The sequence below is a fragment of the Mauremys mutica genome, chromosome 4 (assembly GCF_020497125.1).
Source record: "Mauremys mutica isolate MM-2020 ecotype Southern chromosome 4, ASM2049712v1, whole genome shotgun sequence".
Classification (NCBI taxonomy): domain Eukaryota; kingdom Metazoa; phylum Chordata; order Testudines; family Geoemydidae; genus Mauremys; species Mauremys mutica.
This window is the reverse complement of record NC_059075.1, coordinates 108,055,523-108,079,509: the sequence shown is the minus strand read 5'-3', so window position 1 is coordinate 108,079,509 and position 23,987 is coordinate 108,055,523. Positions and strand designations below refer to the sequence as shown.

Sequence of the window (23,987 nt, the reverse complement as noted above, 5' to 3'; positions counted from 1 at the left end):
GACCCAAGGAATTTACAGTCTAGTCCAGAGTTACACATCCCAACTGGTTTTGGCTACCTGAACTTGTGTGCTAAAAAACCAAAAAGTAATTCTACACTAGGGCCTGAATTTTCAACAGATCTTCCTACTCATGGTCAGGACCAGGTTTTCAGGAAAGCACAGCTCCTGGTTAGCCACCAAAACAAGCAGCCAGGTTGTCAAAAGGTCTCAGCATGCTGGGTGCTGCGGTCTTTGGAAAACCTGGCCATAGATGCCCCAATAAGAGCCGCTAGGTGCTGAGCGCATCTAGAAAGCTAACTCTGATTTAGATTCTGGATAGGGTATGAGCTCTCAAAAATCTGGCCCCAGCTGTGGCCCTGAGCTCTTGTGGAAATCTGTTCTTAACCTACTGTGCTAGTAATAGTAACCAGCTTTATGATTTCTTTTTTTCCTTTTTTTCCTCCTTCTATTTTATCAGACAAGAACTGATTCAGGATTCCCTTGATTCCACCTTGGCTTATGTGAATTAGTGCAGAGAAATGATGGGTCATTCTGATTTTCCTGTATGCAAAGGAACGAGACTTGCTCTGCATTAATCCCCAGTGTAGATGTGGCTAGGTTGATGGCAGAATGAGTCCTTCCACCTAACTACTGCCGCTCAGGGAGACGGATTATCTACAGCAATGGAAAAACCCTATCCGTCTACACTACAGGACAACTACAGTGCCACTGTAGTGCAGTTTAGTGATTGGGGCATGAGTCAGGACTCCTGTGTTCTTTTCCCTAGTGTGCCCCTGACTCACCATAAACTCTTGGGTAAATCACTTAACTAGCCCCTTCATATGCTGCCATTCTGTCTTGCCTTGAGAACCACCTTATACTCTAAGGATAGCCCCACGGATGGAATAAGGTAGGTCTAACAGTAGCAGAATTGACGCTATAGAAGTGTCAAGTCTCCTCAGAGGACCCTCAAAACAAAACAATTATCCATTATACAGAGAGATACTGTACATTCTATAGAAAATTAAAAACAGCCTACGATGTTTCAGACAACTAGGACTTCTTGAATGGATTCCACCTTCCTAGAGATTAGAGTCTCTTGTGCTACAGACGAAAAAAATACAGAAGGAAAATCCCAGTTTGAACATCTGTTAATGAAAGAATATTTCATCAAATGTAAAAACAAGAATACTAGTACCTCCAGCTAATTCTCACAAACACATTCCCATGATGCCACAGTGCTCATTGGCAAGCTCCATTATAAAGATTATACCTCGATGGAAGGAGATCATTTTAATTTCAGTCAGGCTATTGTGGGCTGGTATTTGCTTATAGCAGTGTGGACAAATACCCAGGGACTGATATAGCACTTAACAGCATCCTATGCAGAGGGCCTGATTCTCTTCTCACTTACACCAGTTTTGTACTCTAGCATATATCTATTGACTGCAGTGGAGTTACACCTGATTATTTACTCTTTAGCAAAAGAGAGGAGAGAGAAGCCCTGTACCAGTTCTGATTTAAAAATCTATTTTATTTCTTCTACAACATTAGTCACAATAGAATGGTATCTTTTCCTACCCATCTACCCATTGCTTTTGATTTCCTTTCTGGTAGAGGGTTCTTCTCTCACTGAGATCCCCTCAGGATATAGAAGCTTCACTTTCATCTTAGACTTCGCTTCCCCTGCTCCCAGAATGCAATGGGAATAGGGTGACCAGATGTCCCGATTTTATAGGGACAGTTCCAATTGTAGGGTCTTTTTTTTATATAGGCTCCAATTACCCTCCACCCTCGTCTTGATTTTTCACATTTGCTGTCTGGTCACCCTAAATGGGAAGGAAGTTAGTGAGCACCTCTGGGATATTTACTCATAAATTCTCCAAACCTCAAGACTTCAGCATCAAAATCTATGGAGCAATGACCCTGAACTCACGATATCACTGACTTGGCTATGCTTTAGATAAACTATACAAAATTCTTATAAACTTACTAATCTGAAGAACCAATGACCTAAAAATGTAACATTTGCCCAAGTGCATTTTTCTTTATCTAGCTGTGTTTTCTTATTTGCATAAACTGAAGAATGCAGTGGCACTGGGAGGTCTATGATGGAAGTTCTGTGTCTAATGAAATTAATTTGGACTATACTGCACCTGTGGATAGGGCACCGGACTGGGGCACTGAGCTGCTGGGTGACTTTGGCCAGGTCACGTCACCTCTGTGGGCTTGTGTTTCTCCTTCCACTCTTTGTCTGTTTAACCTCTTCAGGGCAGGGATTGTTTCTCATTCTGTGTTTGCACAATGTGTAGCATGATGGGATCCCTGTCAGAGCTGGGACCTGCAGGCACTACTGTAATAAATCATAATAATTAATAAGCTTTTAATAGAAAGTTAAATACTTGTTTTTTAATGCTTAAAAACAAGTTAAATGCCCTATGTAAATTAACAGCCCATCATTGTTACTTTAGCACACCGGTGCTGGGGCACTGATTGCTTCTCCCTCTGCCTTGGCTTCACAGAATGCCTTATCTACCCCACCCCATGTATCTTGGCATGTTCCTCACAGCTGCCCAGCTGTGGAGTGAGAGGAATGGGAAGCATCTGCCAGATAATGGGAGTGTTTGTTTAGAGGTGATGAAGAAGGTTCCAGTCAAATTCCTCCCCTCTTGAATGTCTGGACAGATAACACTGCTTCAGAGGAAGGTTTAAGAGCAGGCCCGTCCTCCTGGAAATCTCTTAAAAACACTCAGTTTAGAAACAATTCAGAGCTTCGGGACTGGAAATCTCAGGGATTATGAACAGGCTTTCCTCTGTAGACCAGGGGGTTGATTTCAGCCAAGAAATCTTAAAGTTAGAGCCTGTTGCCATTGAAATCAATGGTAATCTTGCAGTTGATTTCAGCAGCAGCAAGATTGGGCCCTAAATGTATAGTATTTTAACGGGCCTGATTCTGAGAGGTGCTGAACTGTATCAACTCATATGGCCTTTGTTGGAAATTGAAGGAGTTGTGCATCTCCTAGGAGACACACGTCACCTTCTAGGACTGGTAGGTATGTATCTCAGAACTGAACATAGAGCCTGAATTACCCAATAGACAATTGCTTCTCTTCCAGAGTGTGGGCACATTAGCATGGTGATACTGGGGGCTTACACAGTTACTGCCCATATTATATCGGCTCTGTGGATAAACAAAGAATTTCAGTCAGTCTGCTGTGCTGTGTCAGTCTGGTGCCTGTCACCTACACTCATTTCCAAAAAGTTTTCAAGAATCCTTCAACAATTAAAATACTTGTCTAGAGCTAAAGAACCACTCTCCACCCTTTAGGGGTGATGATTAACTGGGCAGCATACGTTCTATGGGAAGCTCCTCTTCCAGAGCTTCCCATCTTTGTTTTTTGGGGACACTTCCCAGCCAAAAAAATAGGGAAAGCTAAAACCACTGAGGGGTGGAACCTCAGCTGGTGATTATCAGTGCAGCTACACTGGAGACAATGGATCTCTGCTGATTTATACCAGGGACCCAATCCAAAGCCCACTTAAGTCAAAAAGAGTCTTTCCATTTGTCTTCAAGGGGTTTTAGATCAGGCCCCGGCTGAGGATCTGGCTCTGAAGTTATTGCGTCATTCACCCTTTTTCTCCCCTACTCAAAGCTTCACCCCCAAATGGCTTATCAATAGGCACATGTGTCCAGAATCCATGCAACAGCACGTTCCCTCTCATCCAGCTCTTGCTGGGGGCATGTAATTCTGTGTGATCCTGCAGTGACACTGGGATACAATGAGAGGCAGCATCACTCACTGGAAAGGTACACAATTCTACAGCAATGGTTGCTATAGAAATGTTATGGTAAAGCGGTGGATATTGGACCATTACTATAGAATGCTGGAAGAGTTTTCATAAGGGCAAAAGCCCAGCCATTCTTCTGGCCTTGGTGTGCATCCTGAGGGAAAATAATAAAGCACAGCAGCTGAACCTTCTTTATATACGGCTTCAAACAATTCCAGCCAAGCTGGGATATTTTTCTCAAGGGGTGAAATTCACCCCATCTAGTGAGCCAGCGCAAGACCTAAGTGTAACACACACACCGTCTGGGTGTGGTGTTCTGTCCCATCTAGTGGCACCAAGACCACTTAGAGAAACAGATTAAATGAGTCTGCTCTATAGCCTTAGCTAACAGCCGGTTGGCTTTTAGCTCATGCGGTAGAGGCTCATGCATAAACTCCAGAGGCCCCAGGTTCAATCCCACCTGCCTATGATTACATATGCACTGCTTAAGTCCTATAAAAGCCCTATTTTAAGGACTTAAGTGGTATGTAGCCCTCTGTACAGGGGTAAATTTCAACCTTTGGGAAAAGTATCCCAACTTAGCTGGAATTGTTTGAAGCAGCTTGGAAAGAAGCTGTGGTTTATTTGTTTGTTTGTTTTTTGACAAAAATTGAAAGATGCCTTGTCTGCAGCCATAGAAGTAGATAACTAGAAGAGATGGAAAAACTAATAAGCCATCCACTAGAGGCCAATGTAGGATTGTTCCATACAATGTGTTTCTTCGGTGCTTTGTCCAGTGCCATCTCAAATGTGTCAGTCAAATGTGCCATCTCAAATGTGTCAGCCACGGCTTCCCATGGAAAGACCTTTCGATCAGGTGTCTATAGAGTGTGGGAGAAGCTTAGCCCACCTCCTCAGATTATTTTCAGCCAAGAAGCCGCCTTTCCTGTTTACAGCTGGGAAAACTGCTGCACAGAGAAGTTAAAGGCAACATTTTCAAACATTTGGGTGGGAGCCATTCAGGTGGCTGCCTGGAGACTCAAATGGGAGTTGGATGCCATGTGGGGTTTCCAAAGCTGGAGTTTGGCTCTGCCCAAGTTGCCTGAACATCCAGTGGCTTGTGAACATGAGTGGGGTTGTGGTGTAGCCCCAACCACATTTTCCAAACCACCTGGGGGCATTCAGGTGCTAATGGTCACTGATATCTAGCAATATGCATTGCAAACACAAACATCAAGGGGACCATCCAGGAAAGGAGATAACTCATACCCCCTGCAACTATAAGTGTTGGGTCACACATCAGCAGAAGATGAATAGGTTCTGAGGTGGGGGAAAGTGTATGTGCTGTACTGAAATAGACAGAGTGGAATTCAGACTATGTTCAGATGCTGGGTTAACTAGAGTGAGGTTCTGTTTGCGCACTGAAATTAAGGGTGTTTACAGCCCTGTGTTTTGTCATCCAATACAATTTACTGCACACCGGAGACCATGACTATGTAAAATAGAATGAGGGTCACTGGCTGCACATTAAAAAGAAAAAAAACTTGTTTTGAAAAGATCGCAGGTTGTGGTTCACCATCTGCTCCTTTCCCGCGGCAGTCACTAATGCCTGGAGACCGCAGCAGACTATACAGTTGCCAGGGTCTGAAGGGCAAAAATTCCTGCATGTCAGTCTCTGAATTCCTCCATCCGATTCCTGTGTTTTCACAAAGACGTGGCCTGCTGCTGGGTGACCTGGAAGAAGCGATGTAATGCTTTGTCAGCACACCCGGCTCGCTGCAGAAGCTAAGGACCAACTTGTCCTATTAATCATTTAAAAAGTGGAGAGGAAAAAATAAAAAATAAAAGCATAGTTCTGGCTAATTGTAGAAAAAATGAGGTCAGAGTTCATTTCTCTCTCTTCTGCTGCTTCACAGTTCACTGACTGACAAGGAAAGCGAGATAACAAGAGAGGGGAGAGACATTTCATGGAAGACCCTCCATCCCTCACAAGGGAGTTTTGGATGGAGTTCAGGACTCTGGCATAGAGGGGGAATCCTGCAGATCCCCTGTGTTGGGCTTCATAGTCCCAGGATGTTCAAAAGAGAATTCTGCATGTCCCCTGTGTGAGGATTCAGAGCTTTGGAATTGGTGGGTCTTGGGATACTATGGAACTGTACTCATTGGTGTTACATCAGTATTGTCTAATGTTGCCACCTCTGAGGTACAAAGAAACAGAACATCTGGGATGACCTTGAGTCCATAAAACTGGAGAGCTGGCAGTGTGTACTGAGCATCTGTAGAGGAAAACCTGGGCAAGTGGCATCCCTAGTATTGTCCACAATTATTTCTTGTGGGGGAGTCTGGTATGGAAACAACTGTGAGCTCCCCATAGCCAGTAATCCAATAGCATTCTCACTAGTTACCTTTGAAGGCCATACAAGATGGGTTCTCAGCCTGTGATTTGCACCTGGCCTCCCTTTCTTTATGGCTAAGGGGAAGAAAGGGAGCTGTCCTGGACCTCCTTTCTATTGTAACACGGGTCACAATATGGAAAAGGGTGAGATGTATTCACCGCTTTACAGCATTCCCTACCATGATTTCTGGTATGGGAGGCAACCAGTGAAGTATCTATGAGCTCATTGTAGCCAGTGCCCCAGAGTCATTAATGCAATGGAATCCTCCTGGGCATTTGTTATACTAACTTCTGCTGGGGAAACTCTCCCACTGCCAGCGTGTGAAATAAAATACAGCATAGGCGGCTCTGACATTCAAGCTGGGTTTCTGAGGAGTGTTCTGTTCACGAGGCCCACACAGCACAACCAGAATAGTAGTAATAAGGGCTTGCCCCAATCTGACTAGTTACATGCTAACCCTAGCCTGAAATTACAGAGCTGCAGAGCAAGGTAAATGTGCTAAGTCTGACTTGAGGGGCAGTGCAAACAAACAAAAAACAGGCTAATGTTTGTGTACCTGTTGCCAACTCTTAGGATTTTGTCATGAGTCTCGTGATAATTATTGTGTTCCTTAAAGCCCATGGAATCAAGTGGATGCGTGATGATTCCAGCCTTCATTCTTAAAGAAAAAGTAAGTGTCTAGCCCTCATGGTTGTGGAGAGAGCTTCAAAATGTGACCTCAGTGCACCCTACAGGCTCAAAAAGCAGAAGGCAAATAAAAAGAACACCAACTCTATTATCTTGACATGATCTCATGATTTGAAAGACAATCTCATGATTTTTGGTGAGCCTGACTCATGTTTTTTGAACATTTAGGGCTGGCAATACTGAAAGCATCTCTTTCAGAAGGACACCCAGTTGTTGATTTAAATCTAGAGATGCTGACTGGGGGAGAGAGGGCAGGGTATGTGGTGACCACCGGGAGAGTGGGAATATAGCTAGCCCCTCCCACGCGATTTCCCAGGGGTGATGGCCATGTCATATCAGCAGCATTGAACACCATTTCTAGACTCAGATCGTACAGCAATGATATCACAATACTCAGTGTGGTGAATGTACTAATAAAGGATCTCCTAAGGCAGCCTTTCTCGAAGGCTAGGCCTGGCTGTCAGACCCTGCTCAGTGTCTGGGTGGGGCCCGAGTTTCTTGTTTTAGTTTTTTAGCTGCACTCATGAAAATAAGAAAATGCCTGAGTGTCACATTCCTCTATGCACTAAAGAACCAAGCTCCTCTAGCTGGGGCTGTAGCAGATTTACATCCTCTGTGGATCGGGCACAGATTGGGACCTGTAACTCACACTCCCCCAGTGCGTTTCACATAGATTTTGCCCAGAGCGCTATGGTTGGGGAGAAACTTGAAAAGCACATGTATGGCTCTAGCCAGAGCTATCAGTGTTACATTCCCACAAGCCTCAGATTCACCAAACATATGCATGCATTCCTGCGCCCGCTACCTCTTATGGACCCCACAAAGTGGGGGGTAATATTTTTATAAGTGCAGTTCTGAGTATGTGCACAGAAAATTTGAGTTGGTGCCTTATTGAAATGTCTTGGGATAGATCAAGAGGGCACAGATGAGCAGAGTAAAGATTAACAGAGAGCCAGACAGGCTAGAACCATGATCTGGCAGAGAAAGAGAGGGTGAGCCAAAGGGCACACAAATCCATTTGCCCTAGCAGTTTCCTGTGCCAATGATTAGCTACATAGGGCTTTATATCTAGCAAAGGAAGGAAAGAAGGGTAGGATCTGGCTCTCGGTTGGTATCTTTGAATATGATGAACATAGAGTCAACTTTTATAAGAGCCAAAGTAGACCAGTGAAGAAACAACCCACTACCAGTGAGCAGTTGTTTATGATCTTGTTTGCACAACAATATCCCTCTAATTGTATCGTCTCAGAGTCTATTGAAGCAGGAAAATACAGTCAGTGCTTCCACGTTCCCCTCTCAAATGTCTGCAGGTGATTTCAATCACCACGCAGTTCTGATACCTTCTCTCCACATGGCTGTTTGGATCCACTTTCCGGACAACAACAGTAATTCTATGACTTGTGTTACTGAGGAGCTCAGAACAGATGAGCATAGCAGTCCCTTAAAAATCTATGACTCTGTGTTCATGCTGCATACAGGGTTACTTTGTTTAGCAGAAGCTCATTATAAGATGGTGCCTAAAGCAAGTACAAAAATATGATGCTGCAAGGTTTTTTTTTTCTTCCAAGGCCGAAGTGGGAAGTCAAGATGGCAGAGTTCATGGGGAGATTGTGAAGAGAGAGTCAGTCACCAATTCTCCCTTTGACTTTCTGTGGCTTGAAAGAATAGGGACATCTCTTTCCTTAGCACAGCACAGATCCTAATCAACATTTCCAGCAGAGTGGAAGCATGAAAGGATGAGCAGGCAGGTGCCCGGATGCTGAATAGATAAGAACTCCCCACCAATTCCACCAAGCTCCAAAACATAATCGTCAGCCCAAATCACTAACTAGCTAATATATTGTATTGCAGCTAAAAGTCACAGAGAGGAGCACATAAATATTTATGATGCGAGAATGGATCATCAGGAAATAAACATCACCAAGGGCTCAACTTCACCCACTCCCCTTTATGCTCCCTGCTCAGCCCTTTTCATTCTGTCTGTTTCAGGCCCATTTTTGTTCTGCTGTTGCTATTGAAGTGATAACATTTCATTTCTCTTGTTTTGGCTGGGACATCAATAAAAACCTCTCTCGGCTTAGACAAGACAGAGGGGGAAAGAAAATAGTCTTGTTTTCAGTAAGATGAGAGCTGTGCATCAGTCATTTGGCCATTTGTACAAGGCTTTCTGGCTTTGTAATAGACAGTTTCCCTGGAGGGAGTGATTGGGATGGGGGAGAAAAGGAGAGTGTTGGAAGGTAGCCTGAGGATAACAGGCGTTATAAAGAGGATTTTTTTTTTCCTGATGCTTTTGTTTGTTTTACTACAGAGGCTCAGTGGAGCTGGCCAGCAGCCTCACGCAGCAGGTGGTGCCTGGAAATGCAAGGGGAGAAAAATTCCTACTAAATGGAAGGATTATTTGACACCACTGCCTTTCGCAATGTTTTCCTTTTGTTTCCGACAAACTCCAAAGCCCCTTGGGCATCATGATCAAGGCTGTAGCTAGACTTTTCTGGAGTGGGGGAGAAGGAGACGTGGTGGTGTCCCAAGCATGCCAGAGAGTTGGGTGACAGGCCTAGAATTCTGGAAATAATGTTGCAGAGATTTCAAAGGCACAGGTGAAGGGCAGAAGGAGAAAAAAGACTTCTGTCTTGGCTTCTTTGTGGCTATTTTACAACCCTTTCTTCTAGAGCTGGCCCTGAACTGGAAGTCCCAATCCAAGCCTCCTCAAAAGTTGGAGAAGTTTGGAGCCAGAGCCACATAGACATTTCATGGTGTTTGGCCCATTTCTACTCTCTTTTCTTCCCCGGGTTATCTGGAGGCTGAGGAGAAAGGATGGTCCTGTGGTTATGGCTTTAACAGGGGATGCAGGATCAATTCCCTGTTGAACCATAGTCTTCCGGTGTGACTTTTGGCAAGTCACTTAGCTTTTCTGTGAATCAGTTCCCCATCTAGGGATAATACCACTTCCCTAACTCACGGGGGTGTTGTGAGGATAAATCTATCTAAGATTGTGAGGCACTCAGATATTACAGTAAGAATACCTGCCTCATAATAGGAGGTATCCAGGGAGAAATTCTCTTAGACAGGAACAGTCTTCCAATAGACACTGAGAAGTCAGATCAGATCTCATGCACCAAAGAGGCTCCCCCAGGAGATGGGGATACCATAGTAAGCTGTAGACAGGCTGTAGCACTAGAGGATTCCATCTTCATAGACAGACTGTAAAAGTAACAGTATCCGTGTATGGGGTGATGAAGAATATGATTTGGTGACTGGATGCCAAGGTGAAGGATCTTACTAGATATCAAGATCAACTTCTGCTGAGTGCTGTAGAGAAGTCTGTGTTCATCATACGTGATATTGGAAAGTGTGGAAAGAGGTCCTAGAAGCTAAATTTAGATTACTAGGACAAAGACTTCAGTCCAGGCTTTTTATGGTAGGTTTTCTGAACTGCTTCAGTTCCATGCACATAGCTAAATAGGGGAACTTCAAGGCCTGTGGATAAGAAAATAGAGTAAAGAGGAGGGAATTAAGTTAATTGGAAAGTGGGGAACTTTTGGAGAAGGCAAATCCTTTACTGGTAACTTCTGAGGGATGGCAGATCCTACAGGATCCTCTGTTCTCTTTGGAGAAGGCAGATCCTCCATATTAACCAAACAGGAGCTAGGACTCTGGTGCAGAAGATCAACAAGGTTTAGGGGGATTATGTACATGAGGAACTGGGAGAGGCTGATGGGCCCTGAGGAGCACTTAGATCAGGCTAAGACATCTGCTGGAGTTGTCAATAATACAAAGGTAACTATGTACCCAGGACAGGGCAGTAATCATAGCTGAACTGCAGGAAGGGCAAGCTGAGATCCCAGAAGTCCATTTCAACAAAATAACAGTTTGTCTCCTAAAGGAGTTCAATCAAAAAAGGCACATGGCCAAAAATACAAATGTTAAGGCTGAGATTTTCAAAACTGCCAAGGGGACTTGGATGCCCAATTTTAATTAACATTAATTCTACCTTAAATGTCCATGTACCAGTAAAATCATCTTAAAAGTAAAAATTAGAGAACTAGAATGCCTGGCAGTGGAAGAAGACCTTGCGGCATTAAAATTGAAACATGGTAGAATAAAAAGAATCAGCAACATCAACAAGAAACTGTATTAACTGGGTATAAAGTATATAAGGAGGGCAGATTGAGTCATGCAGTTCAAACAGAAGCAGTCTACCTAAAATATTCCTTAAAATCTAATGAGATAAAATTTCTGACTGGAGAGGATCATTCAGTCGAAGCCATATTGAACAACAAGTTGATTAATAAAGATAACTGTGTAGACGTAATAGATTTTTGTAAGGCATTTGCCATAATATCACCTAACATTCTGATTTTCAAATTATGCACATCAGTAAAGCATATGTCAAAAGGACTAAGAACTTTGGCTGAGGGATCTCAGAAAGTAATTGTTAATGGGGGTGTTTCTAGTGGGGTTCGGCAGCAATCAGTACTTAGCCGGGTGCTATTCAACCTTTTCATCAATGATCTGGAAGTAAATGTAAAATCACTGCTGATGCAATTTGTGGATGACACAAAGTTTGGCAGAATGGTAATAATGATAAGAACAGGGCAGTCACACAGAGTGATCTGGGTCCCTTGGTAAACTGGGCCTATTCAAATAAAATGCATTTTAATACAGCGAAAAGGAAAGTTTTATACCTCCAGGAATAAAGAATGCAGGCCATGCCTGCAGAGTGGTGGACTGCATCCTGGAATGCAATGACTCTGGAAAAGGATTTAAGGGTCATAGTGAACAAGCAACTCAGTATGAGCTCTCAGTATGATGGTGTGGTGAAAAGGGCTAATGCAATGTTTTAATGTATAAGAAGGGGAGTAATGAATAGGAGCAGGGTGGTGATTTTTTTCTCTGTATATGGCATTGGTGAGACAAAGACTGGAATATCATCTAGTTCTGGTGTCCACATTTTAAAAAGGATGTTGAAAAATTGGAGAGGGTGTAGAAAAGAGCCACAAAAATTATTTGAGAGCTGGACAAAATGCTTTACAGTGAAAGTCGTAAGTAGAGTTCCAGCAAAGAGCAAATCAAAAAGATTGAGCTGTGACTTGATTACAGTGTAAAAGTACCTTAATGAGGAGAAAATATAGGGTACTAAGGATCTCTTTAATCTAGTGGACAAAGGCATAACAAGAACCAGTGGCTGGAAGCTGAAGGTGGACAAATTAGAAATTAGGCATACATTATAACAGTGAGGGTGATTGACCTCAGGAACAAACTGCCAAAGGAAGTGGTGAATTATCAATCTCTTGATGTCTTCAATAAGTGGGTGAAATTTAATGGTCTCAGATTATGATATACAAGGGGTCAGACTAGATGATCTATTGGTTCCTTCTGGCCTTAAACTCGATGAATCTATGAATGAATCTATGAAATCCTAAACCCTAAGAATACAAACATACTCATAGGGTGTTATACTTCTGGCCTCCAGATCGGGGAAAAGATATTGAATGTGCATTGCAAAGGTAGATCAAAGAGGCAGCTAAATCTAAGCAGTAATAAAAGATGACTGCAGTAATTTACACATAAAATGGTCATATGTCATGTCAGGGCAAGGTTCAGAGAAGTGATTTCTCAGCATTTTAAATGAATACATTTGGAATGGATATTTCCAGAACACACGAGAGGAGAGGCTGCTCTTGGCTTAGTCTTAAGTACCACAGAAGTTAGTTCAAAAAGTGACTGTAGTTAAGCCACTAGGTAATAGTGACTACAACATACTTAAGCTGAACGACCTGGCCATAAAAACTTGCACTGTGGCATTCAAGTTTAGCAAAGGTTTTTGTTTTGAGGTATAAAACATAAAAACAAAAAAGGGAAGCTAGTCATAAGTGAGGAAATTAAAATCCGTAGACTCAGCATGAAGGCAACTTAACCATAGCCTAACCGAGTCACATAAAACACGCACATCCCCAAACAAAAAAAGGAAGCAGGAAGGCAAGAAAAAAAAGCAATGGAAGTGATTCTGCTCTTGAGAATTGGCGTTAGTAATACTTTGCAAAGGCCCCCATCGACTTCAGTAAGGGTCTAGTGGACTTGGGTTCTAGTCCCAGCGCTGAACTGACCTGCTGCCTGACCTTAGACAAATCAGTTCATTTACTGGGGGGAAGGATAACTCAGTGGTTTGAGCATTGGCCTGCTAAACCCACGGTTGTGAGTTTAATCCTTGAGGGGGGCCACTTAGGGATCTGGGGCAAAAATTGGTCCTGCTAGTGAAGGCAGGGGGCTGGACTCAACAACCTTTTGAGGTCCCTTCCAGTTCTAGGAGATTGGTATATCTCCAATTATTCTATTCTATTTCTTTATTTCCCCTCCCTCTCTTTGTCTGTCTTGTTTCTTTAGATTGTAAACTCTTTGGGGCAAGGTCTGTCTCGCACTCTGTGTTTGTCCTGTGCCTAACATAATGGAGTTCTGATCTTGGTTGGGGCCTGCAGGCATTCCTGTAATACAAACAAATAATAACCATGGAATAAGGTACTATTCAGTGTGAATAAGGGTATCAGAATCTGGCTCAGTAAGTATGTTTACTTGAACTATTTTGAAAAGCTATTGGATCCAAACAAGTATCCTTCAGTTCATAGAAATTCAGCCCAACAGAAACCAATGAAAAAAGAACATATGCTGGCTAAATTCTCCAGAAAAGCCTTCTCATTATATAATAGCTAATCCCAGTATACCATGAAAGCTACTGCATTTTATTACACAAAGCACACAGATATTATAATGTCACCATGGATGCCACGCAACATTGGGCGGAATGACAAATATGGCAATGTCACAGACCCAAACATAATGGCAGTGACAGCGGAACTAATGTACAGGCAATTATTCTTACATTATTCAGCACTTTCAATTGCTTTTCTTTTTAAATGGCAACATGATGTAATAATATATAAATACTGTAAGGGAGGGTTTATTTATAGTTGTCCTTAGTGATAACAATGAAAATATTAATGCATTTTCCCCACACTATCTTCATTGACAGCAGTAGGACAATCAGTTTTTAAGGTAAGAAATGCATTCAAGCCAATCAGCTCCAATGCATTAAAAAGAAGAGGTGTAAATGTAGGATAAGGAGTGGGGTTTTTAACATGTGAACAAAAAGAAAATAGGGGTCAAGGCAAGAGGCCACATCCAATGGAAGAAGAAAGTTAGCATGCTGAGTGTAAAGATACCAGCCACCTTTCAACCAGGAGACCTTCTTCTGTTAATGGGAAGTTTTAGCTGAGAAAGAACTATTCAGGTGAGTGAGAGTTCGTAGCACCAGACTGTTAGGTAACTCTGTGCTATTGATCAGAGAAAGCCACTTAGCTTTTCCGCAGGCCAGGACTGCATCTGAGATATGAGTGAAATGATCGCAGAGCTGGGCAAAGATGCAAAGGCAGATTCTAATCTCAGAGTAAATCTGGAGTGATTCCATTGACTTCATTAGAGTTACTCTGAATTTATAACAGCATAATTAAGTACAGCATGTGGCCCTAAAGTAAGAATACTTACAAACCACATGGTTTATAATGTATCCTTGGAGTTTCCTTTGGGAACCACATACTCAGAATGTTTCCTCTTTATGGATGTTAATATTACACTGGAGGAAAGACCCCAACATAGGTTAAAACTACACAAACACCTGACTTCGGGTAACTGCAGTCTAAGAGAGACCTGGGTACGGCCTGATCCAAGAAACCACTTGTTATGGCCCATAAGGGCTGCTGTGTATTTGTTTGTAAAGAGAACACAGCCTTTCCTTCTCCCTCACCACTGTAATTATGTGTAATCTTCAAAGCAATTCCTCCCTCGTTCTGACACTTCTGGAACTCAGTGAAAGTGGGAGAAACCAGGGCGAACAATGTGTCCTTTGCCCTGGCTGCTTACAATAAAATCAAATCTCACTATTGTAAGATGCTGAAATCACTTGTAAAATATAGATGTCCCTGTCCATGGGAGGAGCTGCCTTTAGCATGAAGGGACAAAGCACTGAAGGCCCCAAAGGAGCTGATTTCAATATAAGTGAGGATCCTAAATGGAAGCTAGGAGCCCCACTTCTTTTGAGCATTCAGCCCAAAGTGGCAAAGACCGTGTTTAGGATAAACAGTGTTGAACAGTTTGATTCTGTGCTGTGCCCATGGCTCACTCTGCAGTCTGTGCTGCTTCTTGGAATTGGAATCCCACAAGCCCTAGCAAAATAATCCTCAATCTACCCCCGAAAGGACTCCCTTTGGGAGACTGAACTGGAATTTATCTGCATCCTCACCATTCCTGCGACCACCTCTTCCAGACTTTTCATTTACAGGCATTCATGTCTTTAATGGGAGGTGAGTTTGCCCAGCAGTGTACCTCCCAGGATTGGGCTGACGATTTAGGCCATGTCTACACTTACAAGCTTTCAGCAGCACAGCTGTATTGATACAGCTGTGCTGCTGTCAGAGCTCTTGTGCTGCCATGTTATGCCGATGGAGCTCCCGTCTACATAAAACAAGCCAGCTCAAGCAGTGGGGGTAGCCATGGCGGCGGAGAGCATCTCCCACCGACATACTGCTTTGGACACAAGCACTTATGCCAGCAAACCTTATGTCGCTCAAGAGTGTGTTTTTTCACACCCCTGAGCGACAAAAGTTTTGCCAACATAAGTGTTAATATAGACATGGTCTTAGTTATCTATTAACGTTTCCCTCTTCTTAGAGGGATATTCAAATTGCCCCTCAAGTTCAGGTAAATATTTAAAAAGCTGCCTATATAACTCTGTCATGTCAGATGTATGAAAGCAAAGACAGGAGGAGTTCTTATCTTGCCAAGCAGTGTCCTTTCTTCTTTTAACTCTTTCAGAAGAATAACTATTTTAGACACATGGGCATCACCATTGTGCTGAGTAAGAAGGGCTTTGGACAGAACATAAGAATGGCCCTTCTGGGTCAGACCAAGGGTCCATCTAGCCCAGTATCTGGTCTTCCAACAGTGGTTAATGACAGGTGCCCCAGAGGGAATTAACAGAACAGGTAATCATCAAGTGATCCATCCCCTGTCGCTCATTCCCAGCTCCTGGCAAACAGAGGCTAGGAAAAATGTGTGACTATTTCAAGGTAATTAGCAGCATTTTGGTCCCAGCACCAGAAAAAAAAATCAGCTTTTGCTTGTTACTGATTGCTTTTTTCGGTTACAGGGGCCGTTGTTTGTTTTAATGACAGGAAAAGAGAGCTGTCAGAAGACATTTGCATAGTGCAAATGCGGTCACAAATAAGGGAATGTGTATGTTATTTAGCAATTAATGGGGCAATGGTGAGTATGTAACTAGGAGAACAAAATTGTTTCCTGGAATATGGTGAAAATCTGATTCCCTCCCCCCTCCACGTGCAACTGAAGGCTCAGCGAGGCAGGCAATTGCAAACACAAAAACCTGCTTGCTTCCTATTTGCACCAGGCTCTTGAAATGATCTCATGAAACTTTCCTGTTTGTTTATTTTTATTCCTGCCTGCTTAAGATGCATTCTTTGAAAATATAGCCGATACGTCTGTTTGTGTAGACTGTGCTTCTGGTGAGTTAGACCAGGGGTTTGTGTTCATTTGGGAAAAGGAAAAGAATCCTGGCCATCAGAAATGTTTACTATAGCAGGAAATGAATTCACTACTCGAGGGTTCCAGTGGATATAAAACAAAAATTAATACAGGAGCCTCATATAAACGCACTTGGTATTGTTTCCTCCACAAACAGCCCCATACGTGACAAAGCTCAGAGAGAGAGAGAGAGGTAGTTTTATTGGGTTAGGGAGGGGAAAGTTAATTGTGTTTGAGGGGTGGGGGTTCTTCATGGTGGTAAGGCTGAATAAAATTCTGTCGTCTTTCTCCTTCCTCCCGTTCCAAAACTTCACTGAGAAATATCACTAGGCAAAATCATTTCAAGCTGTCACCATTACACAATCTAAATTTTATTTCTTCATTAATGCATTACAGAGGAAGAAAAAAAAACAATGAGAGCATTGCTCTGGAATGTGTGTTTATTGAGCACAAAATGATATGTTTACTGAAAAAGCAGTTGCTGCCGGGTTACCCAGTGGGAGAAAGCTTTCTCTTTCCACACTATCCTGATATCCTGGTGTCACTCTGATCCGGAGCGTTTCACTCCCTAGATGGAACGATTCTGCCCTCCCTTGCACCTCTTTGGTTATGATCCGTGTTACAATAGCCATGCCCTGTTCTGAAGGGGAGGTCATCTCTTATTGTGCAATGGGACGGTGAAGAAATAAGCAAGGATGTTCAATGGAAACCTGACCCTGGGCCAACTGAAGTTGATGGGAGTCTTTCCATGGACTTTGCATCAGGCCCTCAAGAAATAGAGACTAAAGGAAAGAAAGGTCAAAATATCCTGATGTGGGGAAACTAGTGAGTCAGATGACAGAGAAATAGGGCTGAATCCTTGCCCCTTTGAAGCTAATGGCAAAACTCTCAGTGGCCTGGGATTTTCCCTTTAGGTGGAAAAAGACAGAATGAAAAGTATGAAACATATGCATGCAGAGAAAGACGGTGTGTGTCGTGATGGTGAGAGACAGACAAATAAATAGATCAGCTGAAGGAAGAGAAAGAAATAGATGGAGGCAGACATGTACCGACAGAGAGAGTAAGAGCAATAAATGCTTATACAGAGAAAGAGAGGCTAAATACAACTCTTTGGTGATGGAACCCTTCATCCCAAGAGCCCCGGAAGAGCCTAAGGGTATGGCTACCCTTAGTATGATATAGCAGTGATGCTACAGCACATCGTTGTAGACACTACCTACACAGGCCAATGGGGGCTGCTGGAAGCAGTGTGGGCCCAGGGATATGCTGGCCACTGCTTCCTGCAGCCCCCAGTGGCCTGGAGCAGCAAACCACGGCCAGTGGGAGCTGCGATCAGCCGAATCTGTGGACACGGCAGGTAAACAAACTGGCCTGGCCCACCAGAGGGCTTACCCTGGTGGGCCACATGCCAAAGGTTGCCAATCCTTGACCTACACCGACAGGAGGGATTCTCCTGTCGCTTTAGGTAATCCACCTCCCCAAGAGATGGTAGCTAGGTGGACCGAAGAATTTGTCCATTGACTTAGCACTGTCTACACTAGGGTTCAAGTCAGTGTAGCTACATCACTCAGAGGCGTGGCTTTTTCACACCCATGAGCGATGTGGCAATACAGATGTAAATTCCTAGCGTAGACCAGGCCTATGGCTGACTGACGTCAGGCCACAAGACCCATCCTTTTGCACAAGTCTTCCCTCGGTGACGGGGCGGAGGAATGGCTCGGGAACATTGCTCATGGATAAACCACAATAAAACCTTCCCATAAGTAACAGCTACTGGAACCAGGACTGATGGAGAGTAAATTTCCTTTGAGGTCAAAATAATGACATTCTTAATGTAGTTCTTGATGGCCTGGGTCTGATGGGCACATTATAAATGCAGCATCAGGCAGGTAGATGAGAGGTAAAAGGAAGGAAGGATGTATGCATTAGGTAGATAAATAAAGAAGAGGAGGGGCCTGGTTCACTGCTGCATTACCCCAGGTTCAGCATAAAGCCAGACTAACCTAGTGGTAAATCGGGGCCAAAGCAAATGAGGGAGAGAGAGAGAGAGAGAGAGAGAGAAAGATGTGGATAGATAAATATATACTCTAAAGCAAGTCTCACTTAGGGCTGGTCTTCACTGAAAAGTTAGGTCAACCCAGCTACATTGCTCAGGGATGTGAAAAATACAGTAGTTAAGTGCTGTGGATAAACTGACCTTCCTCCTGGTGTAGACCGCGCTAGGTCAATGGAAGAATTATTTTGTCAATTTAACTACCGTCTCTTGGGGAGGTGAACTAACTACAGTGATGAGAGAACCCTGCCCCTCACTGTAGTGCAGTGGTTCCTAAACTTGCTCTGTCACTTGCGCAGGAAAAGCCCTGGCGGGCCGGGCTAGTATGTTTACCTGCCGCGTCCGCAAGTTCGGCCGATCATGGATCCCAGCGGCAGCGGTTTGCTGCTCCAGGCCAATGGGAGCTGCTGGAAATGGCACAGGTCAAGGGATGTACTGGTCTCCACTTCCAGCAGCTCCCATTGGCCTGGAGCAGTAAACCGCGGCCACTGTGAGCCGCGATCGGCCAAACCTGCGGACGCGGCAGGTAAACAAACTGGCCTGGCCCACCAGGGGCTTTCCCTGCGCAAGCAGCAGAACAAGTTTGGGAACCACTGGTGTAGTGTTTTACCTGTAAACAGAGCCTCACACGTCTACACTACAGCTTATGTTGGCATAACTTATGTTGCTCGGAGGTGTGAATATATCACCCTCTCGAGCAATGTAAGTTACACAGACATAAGCGCTTGTGTGGATAGTGCTCTGCCTTCGGGAGAGCTTCTCCCACCAACATAGCTTCTGCCTCTCACAGAAGTGGTTTTATTGTGCAGACTAGAGGGCCACTAAAGAATCAAGTCTTCTAGTCAATGTGAAGCACTACTATAATGATAGGGCTCTGTGTGTGTGTGTGCTTGCGCATACTGTGGCAGAGCTCCAACCTTGTCCCCATGGATCCCACGCTTCTAGGTGGTTATGCTAGCCTCAGAGGCTCACTGCAACCCTCCACGTAGCCCTTCTCTCTCTAAGGCCAGGGTTACAGTCTACTGAGCCCTTTTCATCATAAGCCAGCAAGGAGGTTGGTGAGAGAACTCCCAGTCTCTCTGTTGTCTCTAGGGGCTTGTTTCAGAACAGTTTAGCCTCCTGTCCTGACAGGGGCCTGACTTCCCCTTCCAGGCAGTGTTTCTGTAGTGATGGGTTGAGGGGAACCCGGGCCCAGGGGCGGCTCCAGGCAAGCACATGCCTGGGGCGGCAAGCCATGGGGGGCGCTCTGCCAGTCACCGCGAGGGCGGCAGGCAGGTTGCCTTCGGCAGCATGCCTGCGGAGGGTCCGCTGGTCCCGCGGCTTCGGCAAACCTCCTGCAAGCATGCCGCCAAATCCGCAGGACCGGGGACCTCCCACAGGCAAGCTGCCAAAGGCAGCCTGCCTGCCGTGCTTGGGGAAGCAAAATACCTAGAGCCGCCCCTGCCCAGGCCCACCCTCTACTCTGGGTTCTGGCCCAGGGACTCTAATGGTAGCAGCTGTTGGCAGCCAACCTTTCACTGCCGGAGTTGCTACATATCCCTGGGCCCCTTCCCCACAGCTCTCCTGCTTCTCCCTTCTTCACCCTTACCTTAGGGCTCACTTACCAATGGTTTGAGGGTGTCTTCATTAACCAGCCCTTCAGCTGCACTTCTCCTCTGGCTCCCTAGCTCTTCTCTGCCTGACTGGAGTGAGCCCTTTTATAGTATCAGAGGGGCCTTAATTAGAATCAGGTGGTCATATTAGCTTAATGGCCTCACCTGACTCTTTGCAGGTTAATTGGAGTTAGCTGTTCTCATTAGCCTGGAGCAGCCCCCGCTCAGGTCAGTCAGGGAACAGAAAATTGTTAATCCAGTGGCCAGTATATCTGCCTTCTGCTACTCTGCTGTTCCCAACTGGCCTGGGTCTATCACAATACATATACAAGCATATATACACACACTATCACAGGCCAATAACTACAAAGGAAACAAATGTGTTTTCTTATTATTACACCAAGATCCAGGCAGCAAAAACAGTCTGCTGTATAATTAAGGAGGTTTTTGCTCAGGATGGCTGCCAAACAGACATCTGCATTGGCTACTACATTGCCTAGTGTGGATTCCACCACAGCTCTCTAGTGAGTCCTCACCAGCCAATCAGAACATAGCTTGTCAGCTCCCCAACCAACCTAAACAAAACTTCAGTGTTTTCTGTTCATTCCTTCATCCTTTAAAGAAAAATAACACAGGCACAGAGAGAGAGAGAGACAATGCTTCCTGCCATTCCTAACTGGTACAGCATATTAGTCTAATGAAGGGATACCGCTGCTCATGCATCACTCACAATGCTGCCAAAACAAGGAACAAACAGTCCCTACACATTTGGATGGAACTGCTTGATCCGAACTTTTCAGAGGCTTATAATATGAAAATTCTTGAAAGGAAACATTCTTTCCCCCCTGCTACCTCCCTGCTGTTTATGAAGCTATGGCAGATGTGACTAGAACAATGAAAGAGGAAAGGGCCATAAATAGTTCTGGCAATCGCAGCAGATCTACCTCCACGAAAAAGCAGCTGGGCAGGTAGTAACACTGCTGGCTTGCAGTTCTACTAGGCCCCAACATTGACACAGGGCTCCTCATGCTCTGCATAAGATTATGAAAACTGCACTCACTTTAAGCCCTTGATCCACTGAGGGGCCTACAGAAGCCTACAGCTGGCCAGGGGAAGTAAAATTGGTCTCCCATAATGGTTGCAACAGGTACTAATTAATTATCCATTTCTCTGTGATTATCTTAACCTGCTATGCACCTGGGAGATAGATAGATATAATCAAATCCAAATTAACATAAATATCTGCTCATCTGGGTTTGGTAACCTGGTACCAGCTAGGTGGTGAGTTGTGATTGCAGCTAAAGTTTGCACACATCCTATTATTTCTGTTACCTGGTCACTCCACCCTCCCATCCCAGCCTGCTTGTTTGTTTCATTCCCCTGTTGTATCTTGTCTTTTAAATTATGGAAGGGTCTGGGAGGGTCATTTTTCAACATGTTTGTACAGCACCTAGCACAATGAGGCATCAACTGGTTGGCCTCTGTGCACAATAAATAATAATAATAATTAATTGCAACTCTGAAGCAAACATCAGAATTTAGGCCAGAGTTAGTGACCTAACAAGTCATTACACCGTGAAGAATTAGCTTCTTGCTAGCACCAGATTTTGCAAATGCTAGCTGAAGCAAGAGCCACGGGCCCAGGTGATATCCAGATGATGACATGCGAGCTTCTCTCTCATTCAAATTGGGATTTTATCTGTCTAAGGTTCTTGTATGACTCCCATTACTGTAGTACCTGAGCATCTCGCAACCTTTAACATATTGATTCTCATGTCTGTGAGGTAGGGAAATGCTATGATCCCCACTTAGGGAACTGAAGAGAGAGTAAGACTCAGTCCCATTTTCATAGGTGACTTAGGCACATATAGTCAGATTTCTAAAGGTATTTAGGTGCCTAAAAAATGCAGACAGGCACCTACCGAGATTTTTAAAAGCATCATGGTGCCTAACACCATTTGATTTCATTCATCTAATTACGAGCCTGATATGACCTTCAGCCCATCAACTTCAGCTCATCTACACATTATCCCCTTCTCCCACAAGTCCCTTCATTCTTACTCCCAAGCCTTCCCTTCTGCCTGGGAGAAAACTCCCAGTTAATATCTGTACAGTCCGGCCTCCCCCCCACCATTTTCTCCAAGTCCCTCCTTAAAACTCACTTCTGCCATAATGCATACAGAAAACTGCCCTCCAATAACAGGTAGGCTGTTGAGTACTCTGATTACAGCTAATGACTGGCTACAAATTGTTCACACCGTTATTTGGTGCTAAAACATCTTGTTATTTTTGTTATTCTTCCCTTTCGCCCATTCACTTGTTTGTTTCTTCTACCTATTATGTCTTGGCTTGAGAGTGTAAGCTTTTTGGCCGAGGAATGGTCATTTACAATAAATATGAGCCATCTGTACACTCGAATTGTTATCTACTATACAAACAGTAAGATGCTGACTGAAACTATTAATATTTATATTCATAATTAATTTCAGGTGCAAAAAATATAGTCACAGGTACTTAAGGGTGCGAAACTGCTCACAAGAACTAGAGGCCAATGTGAGCCCCCCTGAAAACTTTTCCTTTATGTCTATATAGAGGCTATTACAGACTCATAGTTGTAATTAGATAGTTAAAAGTGAAAGGTAGTTAATACGGCAAGCCATATTTTGGGCCCCTTTGTAAGTACAATAATTTTAGTATGTGGAACTCATTGCCACAAGATATCACTGAGACCAAGAACTTAGCAGGGTTCAATAAAGGTTTGGACATTCATATGGATAACAAGAATGTCCAGAGTTGCAATAGTAAGGTTTATAAACAAAAATGTGAGTTATGGAAGAGATGTAAATCCTCCTGCTTCAGGACATTAATTCTGCCTATGAGGGGCTGGGAGAAAATTTTCTGTGTGGGTAGGTTAGCTCATCACTATCTGCTTCAGGGTTTATTGCACCTGCTTCAGAAGTATCTGGTGCTGATCACTGTCAAAGAGAAAATACTGGACTAAGAGGACCACTGGCAATTCCTATATTTCTTTGACCTTTCTTAGGTTTGTTCTCAGGACAGAGGAGAATTCCTTTGGGAAGTCTAAATGAAATCTGATGTCATGTCTGAAGCCTGGAATTTAAAGCAATCACCGTTTTGGCCAAGTCTTTGCCCACTTATAGCACAAACAAGGTTGGTTTGTACATGCTCAGATGTGGTCTGCACATATTCCATTATGAGTACTAGTATCTGAAGTGTGTTTGAGCATATTGGGTTGAGAAATCCAGAAAGTGAATAATGTTTGACTCCCTTAGCCTTTTCAAGCTCTGTGAACTGATCCTAGAAAAGATGAGAATCCCTGTCAGGCACCTGAGACCACTGGAACAATCACAAGTACCTAGCGGAGATTGTAATCTAGTCCCGGCAGTCAAAAACAAAGTGCCAACACAGAAGCCTAGAGAAGCTATTCCCTCGATTTCTGCTTTATGCTCAGTTGCTTGTCAGTCTCCTGGAAGGATTGTAACATGCTGCTAACAGCACTGGCTGCATCAGTGAAAAATTCAATGTACTACGGAGAGGGTCATTGGGGTATTGCTGACACTAGGGCCTGCGTTGTCTCACCACCTTTCCAAGGGGTCTCATGTAGCTATTGAAGAGGAGGGGACAGAGGTTAGATCTCCGTGGGACTCTACCTGTGAGGGCCTTTGTGGAGAAGGAGCATTCTGTGGGGCCTTCTGGAGAGGAATGACTGGTGCAGATGGAGTGCTGTGCTGTCTACCCCAGCTCTGTCCCGTGAACAGGTCGGTAGCATCCTATGGTTGGCTCTGTTGAAAGCTACGTGGAGAATTTTCAGAAGTCCCTTAAGGTTCATCTACACAGCAATAAAAAAACCCACTGTAGCAAGTTGCAGAGGCTGGGTCAACTGACTTGTGCTTGCATGGC

General features: G+C 44.0%; 1 long non-coding RNA gene across 2 annotated transcripts in view; it reads left to right on the top strand.

The window, feature by feature from the left end:
- LOC123369276 overlaps window positions 1–23,659 on the top strand; it is a 42,650-nt gene extending 18,991 nt beyond the window's left edge. The window contains exon 3 of one of the 2 annotated variants that reach the window (XR_006578979.1): window positions 23,110–23,659. This is a non-coding gene — a long non-coding RNA (uncharacterized LOC123369276). Of the gene's footprint in view, window positions 1–5,663; window positions 5,910–23,109 lie in introns of those variants that run through there. The other variant, XR_006578978.1, reaches the window with a different exon arrangement.
- The last annotated feature ends 328 nt before the right edge of the window (window positions 23,660–23,987 follow it).